Below are 24,821 nucleotides of genomic sequence, written 5' to 3'. Positions count from 1 at the left end.
TTTATAGTGTGTAATTCGAAACGGTAGCTGCTGATATGCTGGTATGTTGATGTATATTTGCTGGTATATCATGTATATGAAGTTGGTTTGAATGATAGAATGGTTAGATTTCAGTTTCGGTTACCGATTCCATACCGTTATGCCGTTGGTTTGAAAAATGAACAAGTTTGAGTCTAGATTACATGAACTGAGTATTATGTAAGTTCTTGCTGATATAATTAGCTTGCTATGCTATATTTTCAGATTGTTTTTGAAGGTCATCGAACTCGGGAATTCAGCGGCGAAACCGGAATAGAATTGTTCAAGGTTTGCTTTGAAGATTAGCTTGCAAGACTTAGTTTGTTGAGCAGATTTTGATTGAGGTTTTGTTGTGCACCTAGACCAGATTTGAAGAGCTTTGAAACCAAGCTTGAAAGGTATAAGACAACCTTAGAACAAGGGCTTTGTACATTCAAGAGACTTTTCTTGAATTCCCTTTCAAAACCACACACTATGTGCTTATATGTGTGTATTTGCATCTTTACTTGCTTGTTTGATTCAGCTTGTTATTAGTTGGCTTTTATTCTTATGCTTCTAGACTTTTATGCATTCATATTGAGTCAACAACCCTTTGAGATTTGAAATGGCAGATTTGCCAAAAGAATACGGACGTTTGGATATATATCAAGGAACTTAGGAGATAGATTGACTCCTATTGTTAGAAACTTGATATTGTAGTAGCCCGTACCCGAAATCAGTGATTAAGTGTTAATCAATTCATTAATCCTACTAGTTAAGAGTAAACGTGATTAAGGGAACTCTTAATGGGTTAACGGAGTCCGGAATTGGATTCAGAACACTTGAAAATGGTTTGAGGGTCACCGAGTTCGGAGGCTCCGAAGTCAAGGTTTGGACGGTCTGAAGTCAGGGTTCGGACGATCCGAAGAGTGGTTCGGAAGCTCCAAACGTGCTGCCGACAGTCGTCATAGATGACTTCATCATGCTGACATAAGCAACGATGTAATATTGGGTTCGGACGACCCGAAGCCCAGTTCGGACGACCCGAACTGTTCGGACGACCCAAAGTCCAGTTCAGACGATCCAAACTCCGTCTATAAATAAGGGGGTGCCGAGCTCATTTTTGAAGTGCACCAATCACCTCTTCTCTCTTGATTCCTTAGCCTTCTAACTCAGATATAGGTAATTCTAGGCGTCCCGTTGGGAATCCGAAAGTGGCATAGCAGTCCAGGCGTCGTAGCGGAGTTGTGGCCTAGTTTTGAGGCACTCGACATCAAAGGGCTAACGACGGACGAAGGTAAAGCTTTTGCTTCCTATAAATATTTAGGAGTATGCAATAGCTTAGTTAAGGCTTTTAGAGCACTATAATGATAGTAGTATCATTTGGCAGTGTAGAGCAGACTATAGGCGTGGACCTAGAGTTGGTAGAGCTTGCACTGATTTGAGGTACGGAAGTACTGTTCGAGATATCCTGACTGAGTATGCATGTATTATGTGACTGCATAGTTTATATGTCATTGATTTACACTACATTCATTTGCATACTGAGCTATCTCCTTCGAGATGTCTGTTAGTAGGGTTTTTCCCTATCCTGTTAGTGGTTGGACTTCCATCGATTTGGGTCCGGTATATCCACTGGTATTATGGTATGGGAGCCACCTCCTGAAGCGATGGCACATCGTGCTACATACTAGGGCCCGGTCTGTCTTTGCATCTGATCCTTGACCTCGAGTTATAGGGAGTTCACTTTTCATGCATGTATACTCATACTCTTGTACTGAGCGTTTTATGCTCACGTCTCATAATCTGTGTTTCTGGACACCCTATTCCATGGGGCAGGTTTGCGATTGGATGAGGAGGGTGGATCCAAGAGGGGCTTGGCAGTTGTTGGCCAGCTAGAGCTTCGCCTAGGTTTTATTCTGTTGTTATTAGATTGATTCAGCTGTTCGATCTGGTTGTATAATATTTGGGTATTTACAGATTTCTTACCTTGGGATTGTATATTGTTTATGGTTTCCGTAGTTTTATTCTGATATCCATTTAATTAAGTTAATTGCATGCCTAAGTTCAGTTTAGTAGGTGATCCAGGTAAGGGTCACTACATTTATGGTATCAGAGCATGCAAAGTATTCATGGGATTTAGATTCTACATAAGATAACCGTTAGGTTAATTTCATAGATGGCAGATTGTGATGACCAGAGTTCTCATGGAAGTATTGGTGGGCATTGGGGTGATGCCGATCGGGAGCCTCGTTGGGAACGCCGCCATCATCATCGAGATGAGGACCGTTTCAGTGTACGTCGATTCTTGCAGATGGGGCCTAAGCCCTTGGTTGGAGGTGAGTCTCCGGAGGATGCGGAGAACTGGTTAGACCGCATGGAGACGACTTTTCAGACTTTCCACTGCACCGAGGAGCAGAAGATGGAGACTCTGGGTTATCTTCTGGATGGACATGCGCGCAGGTGGTGGAGGTTTACTTCTGCACCTTTTGTTGCGGCGAGAGGAGTGGCCACCTGGGCCGAGTTCCGCACAACTTTTCAGAAGCTGTATTTTCCTCCTGCACTTCGTCAGTCGAAGGCGGGCGAGCTACTGAGTCTGCGACAGGGAGCCATGTCTATTGATGAGTATCAGCAGAAGTTCTTTGATTTGCTATCCTATTGCCCGGAGATTGCCGACAGCTCCGAGATGAAGTATAATATGTTCCTTCAGGGCCTTAACCCTGAGATCCATGGCCGTGTGGCGGTTGGTGACGATATGTCCTACGAGGGTTTGGTCAGTCGTTGTCACCAGGTGGAGGACAGCATTCGACAAAATAGGTCTTTCTCTCAGTCAAGACCTGCTAGTTTCTTGGGTCCCCGTGCCCAATCTTTCAAGAAGTTTGGATCTACTTCTTCTTCCTCTGTCTCTGCTGGTGTTGTCCGTTTCGGTAAGAAGGACAAGTGTGATCATTATGGGAAGAACCATCCATCCGACAAGTGTCGTAGAGCTTCTGGAGCTTGTTTTCGTTGTGGAGAGGCTGGTCATATCCGGAGGGATTGTCCACTATCTGGGGGAGGTGGTTCTGGTTCTGGTTCAGGATCTGGTTCTCACGCCACCGTTCAGCAGAGGTCACAGGGACAGCCTGCTAGGAGTTCTCATTTGAGGCCACGAGCTTCTGGCGAGGTGTTTGCCCTGAGACATGATCAGGCAGTGGAGGAGAATGAGAATGTCATCGCAGGTACATTTTTGCTTTATGGTATACCTGCTTTTGTACTTATTGACACTAGTGCATCTCATTTCTTCATTTCTGCACGTTTTGTTAAGATGCATAAGTTACCAAGCATTGCACTAGACGTAGTGATGTCTGTTTCTACCCCGACGGGTCAGTCTGTTTTGGCTAAGCGTCTAGTGATGGGTTGCCCTTTAGAGTTCGAAGGGAACATTCTGTTAGCGAATCTCATGGTTCTTGCGATGGACGACTTTGATTTCATTCTGGGAATAGATATGTTGACTACCTATCGAGCTTCAGTGGACTGCTATCAGAGATTAGTACGCTTTCATCCGGAGGGGAGTGATAGCTGGTTTTTCAATGGAGAGGGAGCGCGACCCCCGATGCCTTTGGTATCAGCTTTGAGAGCCTGTCGAGTTCTAGAGTCTGGCGGGAAAGCCTACCTTATCTATGCAGTTGATTTGTCCGCTGAGAGCGTTGGGATAGAGAGTATTCCGGTCGTGGATGAATTTCCAGATGTATTTCCTGATGAGATTCCGGGTTTTCCTCCTGTTAGGGAAGTCGAGTTTGGCATAGAGTTGATGCCGGGTACTTCACCTATTTCTCAAGCATCGTATCGTCTGGCTTCGTCAGAGATGCGTGAGTTGAAGAATCAGCTACAGGATCTTTTGGACAAGGGGTACATTCGTCCTAGTGTATCTCCTTGGGGAGCTCCTGTTCTTTTTGTAAAGAAGAAGGATGGGTCTATGCGGTTGTGCATTGACTATCGGTAGCTGAATCGAGTCACTGTGAAGAACAAGTATCTGTTGCCTCGTATTGATGACTTGTTTGATCAGCTGCAGAGCACTTCAGTTTACTCCAAGATTGACTTGAGATCTGAGTATCATCAGTTGAGAGTCCGAGATCAGGATATAGCCAAGACTGCATTCCGTACTCGCTATGGGCATTACGAGTTTCTAGTGATGTCATTTGGTTTGACTAATGCGCCGGCTATATTCATGGACCTTATGAACCGTGTCTTCAGGGAGTATTTGGACAAGTTTTTCGTGGTCTTCATTGACGACATCTTGGTGTATTCGCATAATACGGAAGATCATGTTTCTCACTTGCGGTTGGTACTGGAGACTCTTCGAGATGAGCAGTTATACGCCAAGCTAAGCAAGTGTGAGTTCTGGATGGATCGAGTGGTCTTTCTTGGCCATATCATATCCAGGGAGGGGATTTCTGTTGATCCAAGAAAGATTGAGGCGGTGCTTAATTGGTCGCGTCCGACGACGGTTGCTGAGATCCGTAGTTTTCTGGGTCTAGCAGGGTATTATCGTCGCTTCATTCTGAACTTCTCTCAGTTAGCTCGACCTTTGATGCAGCTTACCCGCAAGGGTGTGGATTTCGAGTGGTCCTCCGAGTGTGAGGAGAACTTCTGTGAGCTTTGATGGCGGTTGACTTCTGCGCCAGTGTTGGCATTACCGTCAGGATCTGGAGGGTATGTGGTGTACACTGATGCTTCTATTCAGGGGTTAGGTTGTGTCCTGACTCAGAATGGGCATGTGATCGCATACGCTTCTAGACAGCTGAAGCTTCACAAGGACAACTACCTAGTCCATGATTTGGACTTAGCAGCCATTGTGTTCGCTTTGAAGATCTGGCGTCATTATCTGTATGGCGAGAAATTTGAGATCTTCACCGACAATAAGAGTCTCAGTATTTGTTCACTCAGGCGGAGTTGAACATGAGATAGAGACGTTGGATGGACTTTCTTAAGGACTATGATTGCGAGATTAAGTATCATCCGAGAGCTGCTAATCTCACTGCTGATGCTTTGAGTTGCAAGGTGCGACTATCCGCACTTCAGACTTGTTCGATGTCTAGTGCGATCAGTGACTGTTGTACTTCGGGATATACCTTCAAGCATAAGAAAGGTATGCAGAGTATCCAGATGTTTGCGATATTATCTGAGCCAGCTTTGTATTCGCGGATTCGAGATGCTCAGATGTCTGATTCAAATACCCAGCGTTTAGCTCGTCTAGCTAACGAGGGTAGCTCGTCTGAATTTCATTATCAGTCAGATGGCTTTCTGTGTTTGTCTGGTAGACTTGTGATTCCACAGGATGTAGAGTTGCGAGAGGAGATTTTGTCTCAGGCGCATCGCACTAAGTTGAGTATTCATCCTGGGAGCAACAAGATGTACAAGGATCTACGTACTCGTTTCTGGTGGAAGGGAATAAAACGCATTATTTATCAGTTTGTTTTGAGATGTTTGGTGTGTCAACAGGTCAAGGCAAAGCACCGACGACCTAGAGGATTGCTTCACAGTCTGCCTATTCCTGAATGGAAATGGGAGTTTATCACAATGGACTTTGTGACCCATTTGCCGGTATCCCCGAGGAACTGTGATGCTATCTGGGTTGTGGTGGACCGACTCACCAAGTCAGCGTATTTCATTGCCTATAGCCGGGAGTACAATGTGGATTGATGGCTCGGTTGTACATTCAGGAGATCGTTCGACTTCATGGAGTTCCTGTGAGCATTGTTAGCGATCGAGACCCCAGGTTTACTTCTAGATTCTGGGGGAGTGTTCAGCGTGCGATGGGTACTACTCTCAGTTTGAGTACTGCCTATCATCCGGAGACTGATGGTCAGTCAGAGTGCACTATCCATACTTTGGAGGATATGCTTAGAGCGTGCGTCATGGATTTTGGTTCAGCCTGGCAGGATCACTTGCCATTGATCGAGTTCGCGTACAACAACAGCTATCATACTAGCATTGGGATGGCACCTTTTGAGGCATTGTACGGATGATGTTGTCGTACTCCACTCTTCTGGGAAGAAGTGGGGAGAGACAGGCTGAGGGACCGGAGTTTATCCAGCAGGCGGTAGACATTGTTGATCAGATCAAGAAACGGATTAAGACTGCCCAGGATTGTCGGGCCAGCTATGCTAACACCAAGCATAGGCCTTTGCAGTTTGATGTCGGGGAGAAAGTGTTTCTGAGAGTGTCACCTTTTCGCAAAATTCTCAGATTTGGCCTTAAGGGCAAGTTGTCTCCCAGGTTTATCGGTCCGTTTGAGATCTTGGAAAGCATTGGCGATTTGGCTTATCGACTAGCTTTTCCACCGCATCTTTCCAGTATTCACGACGTGTTCCACGTATCTCTGTTGCGACGGTATGTGGCAAATGAGTCTCATATTTTGCAGTGGTCTGAGGTTCAGGTGAGCAAGAATTTGACCTATGTTGAGAAACCTATTTGTATCCTGGATTATAAGGATAAGGTTTTGCGGAACAAAGTCATTCCTTTGATTTTAGTTCAGTGGCAGCGCCGAGGCACTGAAGAAGCTACTTGGGAACTTGAGGACAAGATGCGTGAAGACCATCCTGAGTTGTTTTAATTTCGGTTCGAGTTGTATTTAGTTGTAAACTCTGTAACAGTTTGACTGGAATAAAGAATGTTTCTGATTTTTGTTTTACATTCAGTACTTAAGATCTGTTTTCGAGGACGAAACATCTTAAGTGGGGGATAATGTAGTAGCCCGTACCCGAGGGCCAGGCGCGCCCGCCCAGCCCAGAGAGCGCGGCTGCGCCTAACCAAGGCACCATGGGTGCCTTGGCCGAGAGGGGCGCGCGCCCGCTCCCATTTGAGGCGCGCCTGCGCCCCAACCAAAAAAAAAATATTTGTCGATCGTTTGCGACGCATTTTTGCGTCGCCAAATTTTTGGTATTGCAGATTAACTATTTTTAGTTATTAATCTCCCTATAAGATGAGATTAGCACCCGAGGTCCCCACAACAGGTGGTATCAGAGCGCAAGTTCTGGACTGATTAGAGATAAGTGAGCGGGGTAGATCGAGTCCTCTTGATTGATTGATTTTGCTAGCATGTGTTAATGTTTTAGATTAAATTGATCACATGATTATGTGTATTGATTTTATAAGCATGCGTTACTGCTTTATCAAGTATTTATTATTTGATAATGAATTAGAACCGATTTTGGATCAGAACTTGATCTCTAGAAAAGGCATGAATATGCTAATCATAGGGGGACTGAAACAGAATGCGTGAGTCTGATATATAGATACCTTTGTGTGCTAATCCTTTTGAATATCAGATATGCCTCCTCGTCAAGCGCCGATTACTAGACAGACATTGGTTGTTCCTCCGCCAGAACAGGCAGATGTGCCACAGGCCGCAAAAGTTCCTAGACCATAACAGGGCAATACATCCAATGACCCAATGGATGTTACAGCAACACCTATGGAGACTTTACTGAAAAGGTTTCAATCCTTCAAGCCGCCTACTTTGAAAGGAACCGAGAACTCAGTTGAATGTGAAGGATGGTTAGAGAATATGGAAATGTTGTTTAATTCCCTAGATTATGCAGATGACAGAAGAGTCAGATTGTAAGGCCCGGGTTAATTAAAAATTAATCCGAATTTATTTAATTTTAATCCGAGTATATTTAATTTGGGAATATTTAGAGTTTTGATTTAAATTCTAATATTCTTAAATTATTTAGGATTGAAATTGAATTAAAATAAGGGCCGAGGACCAAATTGCAATTATTGAAGAATCTAGGGACTAAATTGCAATTTCTATTGAAAGTTATAAGATTTGTTTTGTTGATTCAGCATGTACACGTGCATGATATTGAGAATTCAGAAGTTTTTGAAGCAGAGCCCGTCTTTCTTCCTCTTTTCTTTAGAAAGTTTGATTTTCGAATTGCCATAACTTTTGTTCCGGTTGTCCGATTTCGATTCCGAAAAGTGTTCTGGAATCCTTACGACGAGGGCTTCGATCTCGTGTAAGTTTTATGTTATGTTTTATGGATTTCGAAATTGATATGTGGCAAAGATCAGATTCTGAAATTTTGGAATTGTTCTTGGTGTTCTATCGTTTGAATATGCAACACCGGAATTGATGAGCTTATGTTATTGTGTCCAAATATGATCTCCAGCTTATGATTGTAGATTATAGCTATTTCAATGAAGATTTGAATGATTTATATCAGTTGGTTTGTGAAATATATCTATAAGTTTGAATGATATTGAAAAGAGAAATGATTTCGAAGTCGGGATTACGTCGGTTACCGATTTGGAATCGCTACGTCGTTTAATTGAGTTTTGGAACTGTTTTGATAGCCGAAATCTGAGTTGAAGTTGTTATTGAGATGTTATCAATGTTATAGTATTTTTATTGTTCAGTTTCAGTCATGTTTGGAAGGCCAACAACACGAGACGCCGACTTTGAACGAACGAAGAAAGAGTTGAGGTTTGAAATGCGATTGATTGATGAATTCTTGATGGTTTTGACTCGTTTCTGAAATGATAGATTGGTATGAAGTTTGATATATTTATTTTGATTATATCTCGCAGATTTGAAGAGTTCAGAACCGAGATAAATGAAGGTATAATGACGACATCGTGAAGTAGGGACTTTGAAACTCAAGAACGATTATCTTTGAGTTGGCCCGCAAAAATCACATACTTGTTTATGTTTTGATTTGATTGTGGTGTTGTCGATCCATCTCAGGTAGTGGATCTTTAAATTTGAGTTGATATGATGTTATATCGAATTGATTCTAAGCCAAGGTTGCGGTTAACCTTATTTGCGAGTCGTTTACGAATTTGTTAGATGGATATCCATGTCAAGATCATTTATGAATCTTGATGGCTTCAAAGTTATGTGAATCAATTCGTATTTAAAGCGTTTGAGTACTCTATTTGTTGAGTCGAGTTTGAAATAGAGTTAATATGATTTATTTAACGCTTTCGATATGTTGGTTATACTGAGAATTATATCTCACCGGAGTTTATCCGGCTGTTGTCTTGTTTTGTATGTGTGCATGACAACAGAGAGGGCAGGAGCTGATCATCGACGTCATTGACAGCTGGGAGAGAGTCTAGCACGTGAGGGCTCGGGTTGTAGATGAGGTCTTGAACTTTAGAAGCATGAAACTTTGGTTTAGTTGGTTTTGGAATACATGTATCAAACTTGAGATAGTTTGTGTCGTTGTCGTTTATCGTTTCTTTAGTGACTTGTACGATGTAATAAATACATGTATAGATTCTTGAGACCTTGTTTATATTAATATGCATGATTTGGATCTTTTATATCATGTTTTAGACTTGAGTTTGATGAATTGGAAGGAGTTGAAGGGATCAAATTTGCGGACAAATAACAAGGCAAGTTTCTGCTCCAGGAGGCGCCCCCGCGGTAGTTTTTGACGGCTCGCGCGCAGCCTGGAGACTAGCCTACTGTTTTGGAAAAAAACAGGGGCGCCCCCGCGGTAGTTTTTGGCGGCGGGGGCGCACCCCTTTTTGAAAAAAAAAATATATTTTTTTTAGATCCTTTCTTTCCTTATTAGTTTAATGATGCTTATTCATTAAATGCCCTTAAGATTTGAGATTAGCAACCCGAGGCCCCACAACAGGTGGTATCAGAGCGTTAAGTTTCTCGGACTAAGAATAGATGAGCGGGGTAGATCGAGTCTTTTACTCTGATTTAAGTATTCTTGAAGCATGTTTATTATCTGACTTGATTTACAGCTTTAAGAATTGCATGCTATCCGTTATCTGATATTATTGGAAGCATGTAATAATACGACTGAATCAGATTCGATCTTTTGAGAAGGCATTGAGGAACTGAAACAGAAATGTGTTATGATATGATTAACTGTACACTAATCTGTTTGATTATCAGATATGCCTCCCCGACCAGCACCGAGAGTTAGGCAGACATTGGCTACGAATCAGCCTGAACAGAAAAATACTGCACAGGTCCCAGTGACAGTGTCTGAACATGGACAGGGTAGTACGTCTACTGATGAGTTCAGTGATGCTAATTCGATGGAGAAACTTTTGAAACGATTCCAGTCATTCAAACCACCGAAGTTGCAAGGAACAGAGAATGCTATACAGTGTGAGAACTGGCTGGAAGATATTGAGCAGTTATTTGAGTCCATTGATTATACAGATGATCGTCGTGTGAGACTGATAATTCATCAACTGCATGGCCTTGCCAAGAGTTGGTGGATAGCGACGAAGAGAGCACTGGAAAACCAAGGTACTGTTATTACCTGGTCTGTATTTCGAACTGTTTTCTATCAGCGTTTCTTTCCTGTGTCTTATCGCAAGGACAAAGGAGCAGAGTTTGCAAGTTTGCAACAGGGACAGTTGAATATTGAAGAATATGTTGCCAAATTCACTAGCTTGTTGAAGTTTGCACCACATATCGCTGTTAGTGACGAAGCTCAAGCCGATCAATTTATCAATGGCTTGAATCCTGATGTGTTTACACTGGTGAATTCGGGAAGACCGAATACCTTTGCTGATGCTCTGAATCGAGCAAAGGGTGCAGAAGTAGGGATACTAAAACAACAAGGAGCACAGTTTGTGCCACAGCCAGTGAGACAACCACAAGAACAGCCACAGATTCCACAGCCACCTCGATTTGAAGCTGGAGGTAGCAGCAGTGGAAAGAAAAATTTCTTCAAGGGTAAGAGCAAACAGTTCAAGAGATCAGGTGGTGGTAGCTCTTCTAGTTCTAGTGGATCCCGACAGTCTAGAGCTGGACAGAAGTCTGATGTATATTGCACCAAATGTGGAGGTCGCCATACTGATGAACAATGCCGAGGTGTGTTTGGAAGCTGCCACATTTGCAACAAGATGGGACACTTTGCAAGAGTGTGTCCACAACGAGGATCTGAAGGTGCACAGGGTGCAGGAGCATCGAGATCGGTGGGTCAATCTACATCTTCAGTTCACTCTTTTCAACCACAGCCTGCTGCACCGAGTAGAGGAGGAGGTCAGATGGTGAATCAACCTCCAAGGCAACAAGAAAGGGTGTTTACATTGACTGAGGAGCAAGCACAAGCGGCACCAGATGATGTGATTGCAGGTAACTGTTCTCTTTATGGTTATCCTGCTTATGTCTTATTCGATACTGGTGCGTCGCATACTTTTATATCTGAGCAGTTTGTTGCATTGCATTCATTACCTGGTGAGCCCTTAGCTACTGTTGTATCTATTTCATCACCTCTGGGTCGAGGTATTGTATCAGTGAAGTCTGTACGAAATTGTATATTACAGTGTGAGGGGCATGAGATTGAGCTTGATTGTATTGTACTCGGTTTGTCTGATTTTGATTGCATAATCGGTATTGATATGCTAACCAAGTACAGAGCTACAGTAGAATGTTTTCAGAAGATTGTGAAGTTCAGACCTGATATGACTGATGAATGGAAATTTTATGGTAAGGGATCACGAGCTAGAATTCCTTTGATATATGTTCTTTCTATGACTGACTTGTTACAGAAAGGGGCAAAAGGATTCCTTATTTATGCAGTCGATATACTGAAGACTAGTCCGAAATTGACTGATATACCGGTGGTGAGCGAGTTTGCAGATGTATTCCCTGATGAGATTCCAGGATTGCCACCATACAGAGAGGTAGATTTCAGTATTGAATTGATGCCAGGTACACAACCGATATCAAAAACACCGTACCGAATGGCACCGATTGAATTGAAAGAATTGAAAGACCAACTTGAAGATTTGTTGGCCAAGGGTTATATCAGACCGAGCATCTCTCCTTGGGGTGCTCCGGTATTGTTTGCTAGAAAGAAGGACGGATCAATGAGACTATGTATTGACTACCGGCAATTGAACAAAGCAACGGTAAAGAATCGCTATCCTTTACCTCGTATCGATGATTTATTTGATCAATTGCAGGGATCGTCAGTATATTCGAAGATTGATTTGCGATCCGGATATCATCAACTGAGGGTTAGAGACGAAGAAATTCCTAAGACTGCATTTAGAACCAGGTATGGCCATTATGAATTCATAGTCATGCCTTTTGGTCTAACGAATGCACCAGCAGTTTTTATGGGATTGATGAATAGGGTATTTCAAAGATATCTAGATGATTTCGTGATCATATTTATCGATGATATCTTGATTTATTCTAAGAATATGTGTGAACATGCTGATCATCTCCGAATTGTATTAAGAATGTTACGGGAAGAAAAATTATATGCCAAGTTATCCAAATGTGAGTTTTGGTTGCAACGAGTCGTGTTTCTTGGCCATATAATTTCAGGAGATGGTATATCAGTGGATCCAAGAAAAGTAGAAGCTGTGATCAGTTGGCAAAGACCGACGTCTGTGCCAAAAATTCGAAGTTTTATGGGCTTAGCTGGTTATTATCGTCGATTCATTCGAGATTTTTCATCTATAGCGAAGCCTATTACACAGCTTATACAGAAGAATGCACCATTTGTTTGGTCTGAGGCATGTGAAAGGAGTTTTGTTGAACTGAAGAAGAGATTGACTACTGCGCCAGTGTTGACAATCCCAACAGGTACTGGTGATTTTGTTGTTTATTGTGATGCTTCTCACCAGGGTTTGGGATGTATTTTAATGCAGAAAGGACATGTTGTTGCTTATGCTTCTCGACAACTGAAACCACATGAGGTTAGGTATCCGATTCATGATCTTGAATTGGCTGCTATCATTTTTGCATTGAAGATCTGGAGACATTATTTATACGGCTAGAAGTTTGAAATCTTTTCTGATCATAAAAGTCTGAAGTATCTATTCTCACAATCTGAATTGAACATGAGACAGCGACGATGGCTTGATTTATTGAAGGATTTTGATTGTGAAATCAAATATTATCCGGGAAAATCTAACGCAGCAGCAGATGCCCTGAGTAGAAAAGTATGTGCTCTATCTTTATCTACTATAGGTGTATCTAATTTGATTGAGAATTGTTGTGTTTTTGGATATGTATTTGAGACAGATAGAAGGCCTATGAGAGTTTATGCAATCAGTGCTGAGCCAGAGTTGTTGATTCGTATCAAAGAAGCACAGAAAGCTGATCAGAATGTACAGAAATCGATTGAAATGATCAGATCAGGACATCAGTCTGAGTACAAGCTTAGTGACGATGATATCTTGTATGTGAATAACCGAATAGTTGTTCCCAATATTGCAGACTTGAGACAGAATATTCTGAAAGAAGCCCATTGTAGTCGCTTTAGTGTTCACCCTGGAGGCAGAAAGATGTACAACGACTTGAAGAGTCAGTACTGGTGGAAACAAATGAAGTCTGATGTGACTGAATTTGTATCCAAATGTTTGAATTGCCAACAGGTGAAGGCTGAAAGAAAGAAACCGGGTGGCTTATTACAGAGTTTATCAATTCCTGAATGGAAATGGGATCACATTTCCATGGACTTTGTAACGAAGTTGCCACGATCATCTCGAGGATGCGATGCTGTTTGGGTGATCATTGACAGATTGACAAAATCTGCGTGCTTTATTCCTTATCGAATGACTTATCGTCATGATCAAATGGCGGATCTCTATATTCAAGAAGTGGTAAGACTACATGGTGTGCCAAAGTCGATTGTATCTGACCGAGATCCGAGGTTTACTTCGCACTTTTGGCATAGCCTACAAGAAGCTCTAGGTACGCGTTTACATTTGAGTACTGCTTACCATCCTCAAACCGACGGTCAATCTGAACGAACTATTCAGACGCTTGAGGATATGCTTAGAGCTGTAGTACTTGATTTTGGTGTTACATGGCAAAATTCTATACCACTCGTGGAATTTTCTTATAACAACAGTTATCAGACGAGTATAGAGATGGCACCATTCGAAGCGTTATATGGAAAGAAGTGTCGATCACCTTTGTATTGGGATGATGTTTCTGAGGTACCTGAGTTATGGCCAGATACGATCAGATAGATGACTAAAAAGGTAAAACTGGTACAGCAAAGAATGAGAACAGCACAGCACAGATAGACCAGATATGCGAATGTACGACGACGGCCGTTATCTTTTGATCAGGGAGATAGAGTGTTTCTGAAGATTTCACCGTTCAGAGGCACCGTTCGATTTGGTAAACGAGGGAAATTATCTCCGAGGTATATTGGGTCGTATGAGATTCTCGAGAAGATAGGCAATCTAGCTTATGGACTCGCTCTTCCTATGTCTTTATCTGGAATACATGATGTCTTTCATGTATCGATGTTGAGGAAGTATATATCTGATGCATCTCATGTGATTCACTCCGATGAAGCTGAGTTGGATGATACTCTTAGCTATTTTGAGCAACCTATTCAAGTTCTTGATAGAAATACGAAGCAACTCCGAACGAAGACCATTCCATTGGTGAAGATTCAATGGAGTCGACACGGAGTTGAAGAAGCAACTTGGGAAGTCGAAGAAGATATGAAGCAACGATTTCCTTTTCTATTCCACTGATGTGAGTTCTTATTCAGTTTTCAGTTATTTTTATTCTTATGAGCATGCGGACTGCATATCTATACTGTTTATGAATTCGAGGACGAACTCATGCCTTAGTGGGGGAGAAATGTAAGGCCCGGGATTAATTAGAAATTAATCCGAATTTATTTAATTTTAATCCGAGTATATTTAATTTGGGAATATTTAGAGTTTTGATTTAAATTATAATATTCTTAAATTATTTAGGATTGAAATTTAATTAAAATAAGGGCCGAGGACCAAATTGCAATTATTGAAGAATCTAGGGACTAAATTGCAATTTCTATTGAAAGTTATCAGATTTGTTTTGTTGATTCAGCATGTACACGTGCATGATATTGAGAATTCAGAAGTTTTTGAAGCAGAGCCCGTCTTTCTTCCTCTTTTCTTTAGAAAGTTTGATTTTCGAATTGCCATAACTTTTGTTCCGGTTGTCTGATTTCGATTCCGAAAAGTGTTCTGGAATCCTTACGACGAGAGCTTCGATCTCGTGTAAGTTTTATGTTATGTTTTATGGATTTCGAAATTGATATGTGGCAAAGATCAGATTCTGAAATTTTGGAATTGTGCTTGGTGTTCTATCGTTTGAATATGCAACACTGGAATTGATGAGCTTATGTTATTGTATCCAAATATGATCTCCAGCTTATGATTGTAGATTATAGCTATTTCAATGAAGATTTGAATGAGTTATATCAGCTGGTTTGTGAAATATATCTATAAGTTTGAATGATATTGAAAAGAGAAATGATTTCGAAGTCGGGATTACGTCGGTTACCGATTTGGAATCGCTACATCGTTTAATCGAGTTTTGGAACTGTTTTGATAGCCGAAATCTGAGTTGAAGTTGTTATTGAGATGTTATCAATGTTATAGTATTTTTATTGTTCAGTTTCAGTCAAGTTTGGAAGGCCAACAACACGAGATGCCGACTTTGAACGAACGAAGAAAGAGTTGAGGTTTGAAATGCGATTGATTGATGAATTCTTGATGGTTTTGACTCGTTTCTGAAATTATAGATTGGTATGAAGTTTGATATATGTATTTTGATTATATCTCGTAGATTTGAAGAGTTCAGAACCGAGATAAACGAAGGTATAATGACGACATCGTGAAGTAGGGACTTTGAAACTCAAGAACGATTATCTTTGAGTTGGCCCGCAAAAATCACATAATTGTTTATGTTTTGATTTGATTGTGGTGTTGTCGATCCATCTCAGGTAGTGGATCTTTAAATTTGAGTTGATATGATGTTATATCGAATTGATTCTAAGCCAAGGTTGCGGTTAACCTTATTTGCGAGTCGTTTACGAATTTGTTAGATGGATATCCATGTCAAGATCATTTATGAATCTTGATGGCTTCGAAGTTATGTGAATCAATTCGTATTTAAAGCGTTTGAGTACTCTATTTGTTGAGTCGAGTTTGAAATAGAGTTAATATGATTTATTTAACGCTTTCGATATGTTGGTTATACTGAGAATTATATCTCACCGGAGTTTATCCGGCTGTTGTCTTGTTTTGTATGTGTGCATGACAACAGAGAGGGCAGGAGCTGATCATCGACGTCATTGACAGCTGGGAGAGAGTCTAGCACGTGAGGGCTTGGGTTGTAGATGAGGTCTTGAACTTTAGAAGCATGAAACTTTGGTTTAGTTGGTTTTGGAATACATGCATCAAACTTGAGATAGTTTGTGTCGTTGTCGTTTATCGTTTCTTTAGTGACTTGTACGATGTAATAAATACATGTATAGATTCTTGAGACCTTGTTTATATTAATATGCATGATTTGGATCTTTTATATCATGTTTTAGACTTGAGTTTGATGAATTGGAAGGAGTTGAAGGGATCAAATTTGCGGACAAAGAACAAGGCAAGTTTCTGCTCCAGGAGGCGCCCCCGCGGTAGTTTTTGACGGCTCGCGCGCAGCCTGGAGACTAGCCTACTGTTTTGGAAAAAAACAGGGGCGCCCCCGCGGTAGTTTTTGGCTGCGGGGGCGCACCCCTTTTTGAAAAAAAAAATATTTTTTTTAGATCCTTTCTTTCCTTATTAGTTTAATGATGCTTATTCATTAAATGCCCTTAAGATTTGAGATTAGCAACCCGAGGCCCCACACAGATTGATTGGGCACCAACTACACGATGTTGTTAAGAGTTGGTGGATAACAACCAAGAGAGCTCTTGAAAATCGAGGTACGAATATCACTTGGAAAGTATTTACAAAAGAATTTTATCAACATTTTTTCCAGTGTCGTACAGAAAGGACAAGGGTGCAGAGTTTTCAAATCTGAAACAGGGGAATCTGAATATAGAAGAGTATGTTTCCATGTTCTCTACATTGTTAAAGTTTGCTCCACATGTAGCCAGGAGTGAAGAGGCCAAAGCTGATCAGTTCATCAATGGACTGAATCCAGATGTCTTTTCCCTTGTGAACTCTGGGAGGCCGAATAACTTTGTTGATGCACTTGATAGGGCAAAGGGAGCGGAGGATGGTTTGATTAAACAGAGAGGAGCATCGTTTGTTGCATAGTCTCAACGACAACCACAACCCCCAGCTCAGTTTCAGCAATCAGCTCCTAGATTTGAGGGAGGTAGCAGCAACGGTGGTAAGAAAGATTATTTGAAAGCAAAAGGAAAATAGTTTAAGAAGTCAGGCAGTGGTTCATCCAGCTCTAGTGGGCCAAGATAGAGCAATGCTGGACAGGGTTCAGGCTACACATGAATGTATTGCAACAAATGTGGAGGAAGACATCCTATTGATCAGTGCAAAGGTGTGTTTGGGAGTTCTAACATATGCCATCAGCCAAGACATTTTGCCAAGGTATGTCCACAGCGTGGTTCAGTGAGGTCTCAAGGTGCGGGGTCATCACGATCAGTGGCTCAGCATGAAAGGCAAGCATCTTCTGGTCACTCCTTTCATCCACAGCCTCAGCAACAGAATAGTGCAGAAGGTAGCCAAGCAACGAATCAACCTCCAAGACAACAAGCTCAAGTATTTTCCTTGACTGAAGAGCAGGCTCAAGAAGCACCTGAAGACGTTATAGCAGGTAACTGTACTCTCTGTGGTTATCCTGCTTATGTGTTAGTAGATACAGGTGCATCCCATACGTTTATATCTGAACAATTTGCTAAATTACATGCATTGCATGTTGAGTCATTATCTGTTGTAGTATCTATATCTTCACCTTTGGGGAGTGGTATAGTATCAGTGAAATCTGTCAGAAATTGTATACTACAGTTTGAAGGTAATGTGATAGAAATAGACTGCATTGTGCTTGGGTTGTCAGAGTTTGATTGAATTATTGGTATCGATATGTTAACCAAGTATAGGGCTACCGTAGATTGTTTTCAGAAGGTTGTGAGATTCAGACCAGAAATGGCAGGAGAATGGAAATTGTAGTAACCCGTATCCAAAAGTAATGATTAATAGGTAATTAATCAAGTGATCATGTTTAAATTTAATAAAAAATGATTAAAGAAATTCCAAATGGATTAACGGAGCCCGAAAATAGATCCAGGATACTCAAAAATGGTGGGCATGGCTTGGGAAGTTCGGACGCTCCGAACTGGAGTTCGGAGGATCCGAAGAGGATTGGAGGCTCCGTTGGTGGGATCAGAGGATCCGAACAGGGTTAGGGCTTACGTCATCAATTACGTTATCAAGGTGATGTCATGGATGACATCACTGATGGGACTTCGGAAGACTCGAAGTAAGGATTGGACGGCCCGATCGTGTTCGGACGATCCGAAGTCATGATCGGAGGATCCAAACCAATTCGGAGGGCCCGAAGCCGAGTTCAGACGGCCCAAACGTTGTCTATAAATAAAGGAGCCGAGGTTCATTTGTGACTCGCTCATCTCCTCTCTTCTCTCACAATTCCAAAGCCTTCTAACTCAGATCTAGGGAGATCTAGGCGTCCTACGGGAAATCCGGAAGTGGCTTAGTGATCTAGGCGTCGTCGCGAAGCTATGGCCTAGTTTTGAGGCTATCGACAGCAAAGGGCTAGCGACGAACGCAGGTATAGCTTTGGCATCCTAAAAATATTTAGGAGTACGCTTTAGCTTAGTTAAGGCTTTTAGAGCTTTATTGTTGATGCATGGATATTTGCATTGTAGTAGCAGTAGACTGTTCTAGTAGGCTTGGAGTATAGGCCAGTGGATCAAGGTTGTCCAGCAGTGTTAGAGGTACGTAAGTACTGACCGAGATAGCCGGCATGATATCTTTGCATGTATGTTGCATGAGTATGTGCTATATGATTTATCATGTTTTAGCATGTTTTACCATCTTAGCACATATATGATTTTACGTGTGACTGCATCCGGAGAGATGTGAGTCATTGACAGTCTCCATAGGGAACTATGATCTTATTTTTGGACTCGAGTCAGGTATGACAGTTTCCATATGGGACTTGTATCCTGTTTTGGATTCGGGTCAGGATGGGGTTGGCTCAGCCCTGATATGGAGTATACGAGTACCCCGCGGAGTCGCTCTCTAGCCGGTACTGTATATTCTCGGCGCCTTGAGCAAGTGTTTTCATTTGAGTTTTAAATCATCTGTGTGCGCATATTTGTATTTATATCATTGTTTCGTATTGAGAGTTCTAGCTCACGTCCCTGTGTTTGGGTATTGTGTACCTTGTGACGGGGCATGTTTGAGACTGAACGGTCCAGGCGGCTCTCAGCAGGATTGAGCTTTGGATAGTGCGAGGTTGTAGAGGGTAGGGATTTTTTACCCTGAACCTTCGATTTGGTTGTATAACAGTACTTATACACTTGTGTTATCGTTGGTTGTATTCTGCCGATTGGATTTGTTGTATTTTAATTATCCGCTCTTTACGATTTAAGCTTTTATTGCATGCGCTTTTACTATAACTCTGATTAGGTAGTGAATCCGGGTTGGGTCACTACATTTTTGGTATCAGAGCGACGCATTGCACTGGGAATATCGTAAAGCGGATAAAGTAATTATCTGTTCTTGTGCAACAGATGAAAGATTACGACGAGAGCCACGGTAGCGTAGACGGCGGTCGTTGGGGCAATCCGGATGATCGTAGACATCGGGGACAGCCCGAGGAGCGCAGGAGAGTGAGCATGCATAGATTCAAGGAGGTTAGCCTGAAGCCTTTGATGGGTGGTGAGACAGCTGAAGAGGCGGAGGATTGGATTGAGAGGATGGAGCAATGCTTCCAGGAGTTCCGTTGCACGGCTGAGGATAGGATGGAGATTCTTGCCTTTATGCTTGAGGGCAGAGCGAGGAAGTGGTGGAGATCTACTTCCGCACCGTTCATAACAGCTAGAGGTGCAGCTACGTGGGTTGAGTTCCGTACTGCTTATCAGAGGTTGTATTTTCCTCCAGCTCTTCGTCAAGCGAAAGCCAGTGAGTTGTTGAGTTTGCGACAGGGGACGATGACGATCGAGGAGTACCAGCAGAAGTTCTTTGATCTGCTACCTTTTTGTCGTCATATTGCTGATAGTTCTATGGCAAAGTTTGATCATTTCCTTCAGGGGTTGAACCCTGACATTCATCGTATGGTTGCTGTGGGCGGCGATGGGACTTACGAGGATTTGGTGGACCGTTGTCGCCAGGCCGAGGACAGTATTCGGAGGAACATGGGACTTTACTCTTCTTCTTCCAGGTCAGCGGGAGCTAGTGCTTTGGGCCCTAGGGGGCAGTCCTTCAAGAAGTCAGGAGGTACTTCTTCTTCTTCCTCTGGATCTGGGGGAATGCATCGTTTTGGTGGACAGGGACCGAACCGATGTAGTCAGTGTAGACGCAGGCATCCTCCAGGGCAGTGTAGTCGATCGACCACTGCATGTTTCCAGTGTGGCCAGGAGGGTCACATGAAGAGAGATTGCCCGATGCTGGTTGGAGCAGCGAGTGGTTTCGGAGGTTCTCAGGCATCTGTTCAGCCACCTCAGTACCAGCAGCCACCTTTCCAGCAGCAGTATTCGCAGCAGTGCCAGCAGCCGCAGCAGTCTCAGAGACAGCCTACTCAGACTCCTTCTCGGGGTCATTCTTTTTTGAGGCCACGTACCCAGGGTTAGGTCTTTGCGCTTAACCAGGAGCAGGCAGAGGCTGACAGTGATCGGATGATTGCAGGTATCTGTAGTTTATGTGGTTTTCCTGCATATGTTTTAATTGATACCGGTGCATCGCATTCTTTTGTCTCAACACGTTTTTTTAAGAAGTATAGATTGCAGTTTATTCCTTTAGACGTGTTGCTAGTGGTTTCTACTCCTATTGGGAGCGAGGTTTTAGCCAAGCATCTAGTTGTGGGTTGTGTTTTGGATTTCGAGGGACATCAGCTTAGTGCTAACTTGATGATTCTAGCGATGGAAGATTTCGATTGCATCATTGGGATAGATCTATTAACTACCTACCGAGTGATAGTGGATTGCTATCAGAGGTTTTTTCAGTTTCGTCCAGAGGATGACGAGTCATGGTATTTCTATGGTGAGGGAGCGTGACCCCCGATGCTAGTGGTTTCAGCTCTGAAGGCCCGGCGTGCTTTAGAGTCTTGGGGGGAAGGCTACCTTATCTACGCCATTGACGCATCCTTAGGAGAGCCAGATATCCGAGAGATACCAATGCTTCATGACTTTCCAGATGTGTTTCTAGAGGAGATTCCGGGTTTGCCACCAGTAAGGGAGATTGAGTTTGGCATTGAGTTAGTGCCAGGGACTACACCGATTTCCAGAACTCCTTACCGATTGACACCGTCAGAAATAGAGAGTTTCAGAAGCAATTGCAAGATCTTCTTGATAAGGGTTATATTTGACCTAGTGTTTCGCCATGGGGAGCCCCAGTACTGTTTGTCAAGAAGAAGGATGGGTCGATGCGGTTGTGTATTGACTACCGTCAGTTGAATCAGGTGACAATGAAGAATAAGTATCATCTTCCGTGGATAGATGATCTCTTTGATCAGTTGCAGGGTACTTCTATCTATTCAAAGATTGATCTTTGGTCTGGGTATCATCAGTTGCGAGTTCGACAGGAGGATGCTACTAAGACAGCATTTCGTACGCGGTATGGACACTATGAGTTTCTAGTGCTGCCGTTTGGTCTGACGAATGCTCCAGCTATTTTTACGGATCTGATGAACAGAGTTTTCCGCAACTTTCTGGATAAGTTCGTGGTGGTGTTCATCGATGACATTTTGGTGTATTCTCCCAGCATGGATGAGCATGCCTACCATCTCTATACTGTACTGCAGGTCTTGAGGGAGAGACAGTTGTACGCGAAGCTAAGTAAGTGTGACTTCTGGATTGACCGAGTTGTGTTCCTTAGTCATGTCATTTCTCAGGAGGGCGTATCTGTTGATCCTAGCAAGACAGAGGCTAATTTGAATTGGTCACGTCCGACTACAGCTTCTGAGATTCATAGATTCCTTGGTTTAGCAGGATACTATCGTTGTTTTGTGGAGAATTTCTCTCAGATAGCTAAGCCTTTGACTCAGTTGACGAAGAAAGACGTTTCTTTCGTTTGGTCTGATGCTTGTGAAGACAGTTTTTGTGAGTTGAGACGTCTTCTAACGACAGCTCCAGTTCTTGCTTTACCATCTGGATCAGGTGGTTTTGTAGTCTTCACTGATGCTTCTCTCCAGGGTTTGGGGTGTGTGTTGACTCAGAGTGGCCACGTGATCGCTTATGCCTCCAGACAGCTCAAGACTCACGAGGAAAACTATCCCGTACATGATTTAGAGCTTGCAGCCATTGTCTTTGCTCTTAAGATATGACGTCAATATTTGTACGAAGAACGATTTGAGATCTTCACTGATCATAAGAGTTTGAAGTATCTATTCACTCAGGCTGAGTTGAACATGCGGCAGCATCGTTGGATGGATCTATTGAAGGATTACGATTGTGAGATCAAGTACCATCCAGGTTCTTCAAATCCTGTTGCTGATGCGCTTAGTCGCAAAGTTTATGTGAGTTCCCTTTGTACTAGTTCAGTTTCGAAGGCAGTGGAGGAGTGTTGTTCTTTGGGATTCACATTCCGTCATAATAAAGAACAGCAAGGGATTCGTGTTTCTTCTGTGCTTGCAGAGCCAGCATTGTATCGACGAATCCGGGAAACTCAAAATTCTGATCTAAAGACTCAGAAGTTGGCCCGTTTGGCTGAGGGTAGTAATACTTCTGGTTTCCATTTGCAGGGAGACGGCCTGTTGTGTCTTTCTGGTCAAGTTGTGGTACCCGAGGACTCTACTTTGAGGGATGAGATCTTATCGCAAGCTCACCACAGTCGATTCTCTGTACATCCAGGCAGCATGAAGATGTATAAGGATCTTCGCACTCGATTTTGGTGTAAAGGGATGAAGCGCAGCGTTTATCAGTTCGTATCCCGATGCCTTGTGTGTCAGCAGGTCAAGGCAGAGTTTAGACAACCCGGAGGGTTACTTCATATCTTAGAGATTCCTGAATGGAAGTGGGAGCATGTGACGATGGACTTTGTCACCTACTTGCCTATGTCTTTCAGGAATTGTGATGCTATTTGGGTTGTCGTGGATCGGTTGTCAAAGTCAGCGCATTTTCTTCCCTATAACCGCGATTACACCTTTGATAGAATGGAGCAATTGTATGTGCGGGAGATTGTTCGATTGCATGGGATTCAGTTGAGCATTGTCAGCGATAGAGATCCGAGATTCACCTCGAGATTTTGGGATAGTTTCCAGCGAGCCCTTGGTACTACCTTGAGCTTGAGTACGGCTTATCATCCAGAGACGGACGGACAGTCGGAGCGTACTATTCGCACTTTAGAGGATATGCTTCGCACGGCGGTGATGGATTTTGGTCCCACGTGGCATGATCATTTACCATTGGTGGAGTTCGCCTACAACAATAGTTTCCATCGCAGCATTGGCATGGCACCATTTGAGGCTCTTTATGGACGCCATTGTTGTACACCTTTGTTTTGGGACGAGGTTGGTGAGCGTCAGGTTGAGGGTCCTCAGATGATTCAGCAGATGATTGATGCAGTAGAGTTGATCCGACGCAGGATTATGGCAGCCCAGGATCGACAGGCTAGCTACGCGAACACTCACCGCAGGCCACTTCATTTTGAGGTAGGGGAATACATTTTCTTGCGTGTGTCACCTTTCCAGAAGGTGATAAGGTTTGGTCACAAGGGTAAGCTGAAACCTAGATTTATTGGTCCTTTCGAGATTCTCGAGAAGGTTGGGGATGTGGCTTATCGTCTGGCCTTGCCACCCGATCTTTCGGAGATCCACGATATATTCCACGTGTCCTTGTTGAGGCAGTATGTGGCGGACGAGTCGCATATTTTGCATCCAACCGAGGTAAAGGTAGATCGGGATCTATCGTATGTGGAGAAACCCCTGCGGATTCTAGATAGGAAGGACAAGGTACTTCGTAACAAGCGTATACCGTTGGTGATGGTACAATGGCAACGCAGAGGGACAGAGGAAGCTACTTGGGAGTTGGAGAGCCGGATGTTAGCCGAGCACCCCGAGTTATTTTGAGATTTTGTACTTCTTTGTATCGAGTTTATACTTGTTCAGTTGTAATAAAGAACGTTTGGTTGGCTATTTATGTTTTCCTCAAAGACTTAAATTTCGAGGACGAAATTTCTTAAGTGGGGGAGAATGTAGTAACCCGTATCCAAAAGTAATGATTAATAGGTAATTAATCAAGTGATCATGTTTAAATTTAATAAAACATGATTAAAGAAATTCCAAATGGATTAACGGATCCCGAAAATAGATCCAGGATACTCGAAAATGGTGGGAATGGCTCGGAAAGTTCGGAGGATCCGAAGAGGATCGGAGGCTCCGTCGGTGGGATCGGAGGATCCGAACAGTGTTACGGCTTACGTCATCAATTACGTCAGCAAGGTGACATCATGGATGACATCACTGATGGGACTTTGGAAGACCCGAAGTAAGGATCAGACGGTCCGATCGTGTTCGGACAATCCAAAGTCATGATCGGAGGATCCGAACCAGTTCGGAGGGCCCGAAGCCGAGTTCGGACGGCCCGAATGTTGTCTATGAATAGAGGAGCCAAGGTTCATTTGTGACTCGCTCATCTCCTCTCTTCTCTCTCAATTTCTAAGCCTTCTAACTCAGATCTAGGGAGATCTAGGCGTCCTACGGGAAATCTGGAAGTGGCTTAGTGATCTATGCGTCGTCGCGAACCTATGGACTAGTTTTGAGGCTATCGACAGCAAATGGCTAACGACGGACGCAGGTATAGCTTTGTCATCCTAAACATATTTAGGAGTACGCTTTAGCTTAGTTAAGGCTTTTAGAGCTTTATTGTTGATGCATGGATATTTGCATTGTAGTAGCAGTAGACTGGACTAGTAGGCTT

This window comes from Henckelia pumila, chromosome 2 (assembly GCF_033568475.1).
Source record: "Henckelia pumila isolate YLH828 chromosome 2, ASM3356847v2, whole genome shotgun sequence".
In the NCBI taxonomy this organism is placed as follows: domain Eukaryota; kingdom Viridiplantae; phylum Streptophyta; class Magnoliopsida; order Lamiales; family Gesneriaceae; genus Henckelia; species Henckelia pumila.
This window is presented reverse-complemented; position numbering follows the sequence as displayed.